Genomic DNA, 4,724 nt, shown 5'->3' on the forward strand with positions numbered 1-4,724 from the left:
GGGCGGGACAGGCAGGTCTCCCAGCCCTGTGCCCCGGCAGGGCCCCTGAGGGGCCGGCTGCTGCGCCCACCCGGCTGGGAGCCCCGAGCTGGGAGCCCCCGAGCTGCCAGGGCTGCCAACACACCAGGACACAGCCGAGGCCCAGCGGGGCAGGTGGTGTCTGCCAGGATCTGAGCCAGCAGCTTCAGCCCACCTGTACTTTTCAGCTGGATCACCGTCAGACATAGGGTGAACGAGCTCTTGAACCCACTGGGCACCTCCAGCCAAATTTGAGCGGGGTGTGGTGATCTCAAACATGATGATTGCAGTTAATCAGCAGCTGGGCAAAGGAGTTAAGTGCCCTGCTACAGGGAGGGCCTGCAGAAACTGTTGCCTCTCCCTTGGCAGCAGAAGCATCATCAATCTGGCTTTAAACCAGCAGCTGCACTGGTAAAACTACCTGTTGGAAAGGCACTAAAGCAAAGGACAGCAGGTTTGTTAGTTCTGATGATTAAGAAGTCATTTATTGCAACTTACTTTCATTGGGTGAATCAAAAAGGCTTTCCCCAGTGTTTCATTGCCTAGTGAGATGCAGTGGTAGCTGATTTCATTTGCTGTTGCTCCCTGTGCTATGGACCAGGGTTTTCTGGTAGGTGGTTGCATGAGGGTTTGGATGGGTCATGAGATGTTCCTCACTGGGCCTGCCTGGTCCTGCTGGCTGAGAACATGACAGTGCTGACCCAGGTGCAGTGAACACTGTCCTGTTAGCCTGGGGGGTTGTTCCTGGCTGTGAAAGCAAGGACATGATCAGAGTAGGTACAGAGGGGTAAGGAAAGAGGAAATCAAATGTGACCTGGCAAAGAAATCATATTGAAGGTACAGACTTTCAATGACACTTTCTCACAATGTGAGTATGGCTGGCTGTGTGAAGAAATCAATATTGGAATAAGGAGAATGGGAAAGGAAGGAACTGGGGACAAAGGATCAACCTGGGCAGGACCCTAAAAGACTGGCAAGGAATACAATGAAGGTGCTGCTGTGTGCATAAAATTGGAAGTACAAAATAGAAGATGCTCCCTTCCAAACCTGAAAAAGAGCTCAAGGTTCCTGAATCTCCTCCTATTCTTGCTGTCTGTGAAACTTGCAGGGAGGGAAACACCTCAACAAATTTTTTTAACATTTTAAAAATACATTTAGTAGTACTTTGTTATGTGGGTGAAAAGTTTGAGGATCTAGGTCTGATCTGGATAAATACTTAACAATCCCAGCTACTACTGTAGTCAGTGAAAACTGTGTTTTAAATATTTAAGGTACTATAAAATGCCAAGTAGTAGAACAAAACAGGTTCTAGTAAACTCAAAACAGGCAACCAAATTAATATATATTATTTATTTTTATTTCTACACGCAGTTCTTCTCCCGTCAGTCAAATGGAGGTAGTATTTCCTCTTCAACTGATAGGAAATTTTAAAATAAATTACGCTATCTAAAGGAAATATTTCACTGCAAATACTTAAGTAGGTTCATGGTTTAGAGAACATGTACTATAGTAAGCACAAAGTTTGCATACTTGATAATGACAAGAAAAACGTCTGAAGAAAGCCTTGCAGTAGGTTTCTTCAAGTTAGTTTATAATTCTGTTCAGCCTCTAGTTAAATAATTTATTCTGCTCACTTTCAGTCAATTAAACTAAATAATCAATTTTATATTAATCATTGGCGTATTTACATAATGCTTCCATTCCAAAGAGTTTAAGTCTGATTGTGACCGCTATACCACCAGTACAACTCATCTTCCTACTGAAATACAGCCAAAATACAGAACTGGATTTGTAAATCCAAGGAATCTATTTAAACCTATTTACTAAGTTCCTGTATAAAATCATGGAATGGTTTAAGCACAGGGACAAGGAAGTTAAACAGAACTGCATTATTCAAACAGGGCTTTGACTAAGTCACAAGTATTAATACTTGTATCAGCTAAGTTTCTGTGTTATCAGAAGAATAGCACATTTTTGTTGTTGTTGCCTTCCTTGAATTTTATTTTAGTACAGGCAAAGGAAAGATCTTCCTGATTTACCTATGGGCACCAAATTCTACACACACTAACTGTTGTTTTGGATCCTTTTGCCCAAATACCAATTTCTGCAGCTTGTGTTATGGAGCAGGAATACAGCCCACAATAGGATGGCTGCAGACTAAATTTGCTCTTTCTGTGATTAACATCCTTGCATTACTACAACAGATTCGGATGCCTTGCAAGGAAATACTTCTGGGATGCCTGTCTTTGCAAATATTCTTTATATATATCAGACAGATACCTGTGGTGTCCATACCCTTATGCTGTCTAGTCTAGTGATAGTACAGAGTTTCTTTTTGGTTTCCACAGATCTTTTGTAGAAAAAAAAAAAAAATCAACAGATGTGCTTTTTATTGTTGAGAAGTTGAAGAATGAAATATAAAAGGCAATGCCTTTTTATACTTAAACTCTCTGAAAAGCTTTAATTACAGTGCTGGTTCACTTCATGACATCAAATAAAATCTTAGCCTTTTATGTAGGAGTAACAGAATGCCATTGTACAGGATTTCTTATGGCTCTGGCATTTCATGGTGTGCAGTGCAAGTATTTGCTCTAGCTAGGAGATGAGGAGATACCAAGTAAAAATTAACAATGAGCTAGAGATTGAAATCTTGGGAAATTCCTGTTAATCAAATCTTGTGACTATCTTATCTTTCTGCAAAAACCCAGGACTAAGTTTGTTGAGAAGTTGAAGAATGAAATATAAAAGGCAATGCCTTTTTATACTTAAACTCTCTGAAAAGCTTTAATTACAGTGCTGGTTCACTTCATGACATCAAATAAAATCTTAGCCTTTTATGTAGGAGTAACAGAATGCCATTGTACAGGATTTCTTATGGCTCTGGCATTTCATGGTGTGCAGTGCAAGTATTTGCTCTAGCTAGGAGATGAGGAGATACCAAGTAAAAATTAACAATGAGCTAGAGATTGAAATCTTGGGAAATTCCTGTTAATCAAATCTTGTGACTATCTTATCTTTCTGCAAAAACCCAGGACTAACTACTAGGTTGAACTATGAAGAGATACCTGGATTTTCTCAAAAGGAAGTTTTTCAGCCTGGAACACATTGTATAGGTAAATTAGTTGGGTTTATTTATTTTTAATTTTTTTTTTCCCTCTCTGCTTCTAGAGTCACTGTAAGGGATGTAGCAGAAGACAACATTTATTAGAAAGATGACTTTAAAAGCTATGCACAAATGAACTACCATGTGCTATAATCAAGATTGAACTAGTGTAACAAACCCAATTCTAATTTTACTGTTATTAGGAATTAGGAATTCTGAAGACAGTCATATTCCAATATGGGTCAGTACTGGACTTGCACAATAAATCCAGCAAAATTTGGTATTATGGAGCCTTTTATGCCTCATTTAAAGAGACTTATAAACAGTTACAGAAATTTCTTATTGTAGTATATTCTAGTAAAATATTAAAACTCAAAAGTAATCTAATAACTTTTATCTTATGTAGAATACAGGACCTTCACATTATAACATTTCAAGCATTTATGGGTCATATAGTATTCAAATATTTAAAGCTGAGGCCTGAATATTTTGATATGATAAACGTGCCTGAACGTATTCTTAGTATTTGTGAGTTTCTGCATTAAGGCCCAGAATCTCAAATGAAAGAACAGAAAGTAAATGTCCAAATATCCCTGGGCTGGGATCTGTAATCTTAATTGGAATGACAGCATACATTTTATCAAAATGCTTTGTTACAATGTGATAAATGAGATTGGTAACTTAGAGACACCAAAAATCATATATAATCTGGTTGTCATCTGTTGGTGATATTAGTCCAAACAAGTGTAATATATACGTGGTATAATGCTTAATTTCTCATTAGGCATTCTACAGGGTATAAGCATAGCAGTTGGCTAGATAAAAACACCTTTGCTTCTTGAGTAAGATTTCGTTTGGCTTGTGTCCCTGGGCTTAAGTGCTATCTACATTCACAGCTTCCCCTGTAGACTTGGTCCTGACTTCACAGAAATAACAGATAATGTGAGCTATACCCTCCAATTAGGAGTTAAGCACAACTATTTAAGCTACAGGAAAGATTGTGTTACCAATCACCTCCAAGCAAGGTTTGTATACTAGAAACAACTAGATTTGCACATTCAAAGACATTATTATGCAAGCAATTCCCCAGCTGATCAGTACATCAGACAGCCCAGTCTTACTGGCCATCACTGTGCAGGGTTCCTGTCCTCAGGGCTCCTTTTTCACTGTGGTTGAAAAGAAGTTTAGGATCTGAACCAATGCTTCTCTACTGCACTTCTTCTGAAGTTTACTGAAGTATGCACTTTGTGGGCGTACTGGACACATGCTGGTCACCCTTATAGGTCACCGCTTGGGGCTCTGTTGATTGTATTTTTAAGCTTGTTAAAAATATGTCTAAGAAGCAGTAGCCATTGGACCACAAACACCCAGCCAAGCAGAAAAAAACCCCTTTATTAGTTAGTACCTACCGTCTCTGGTATGTTCTAACAGAGCACAGAACACATCTACGTTTGTTCTGATTTATGTCTATTTTATTTCTACAAATATTTTGGCAAACATTTTCAGAATCTGGTATTTCACAGTGAAGAAAGACTCTTATTCCAGTTCACCAACAAGTTCTTAAAATAATATTCCCAAGATTAACTTCTCTGACCTAGATGTG

Source organism: Chaetura pelagica, unplaced genomic scaffold (assembly GCF_000747805.2).
Source record: "Chaetura pelagica isolate M959 unplaced genomic scaffold, ChaPel_1.0 scaffold117, whole genome shotgun sequence".
Lineage (NCBI taxonomy): Eukaryota > Metazoa > Chordata > Aves > Apodiformes > Apodidae > Chaetura > Chaetura pelagica.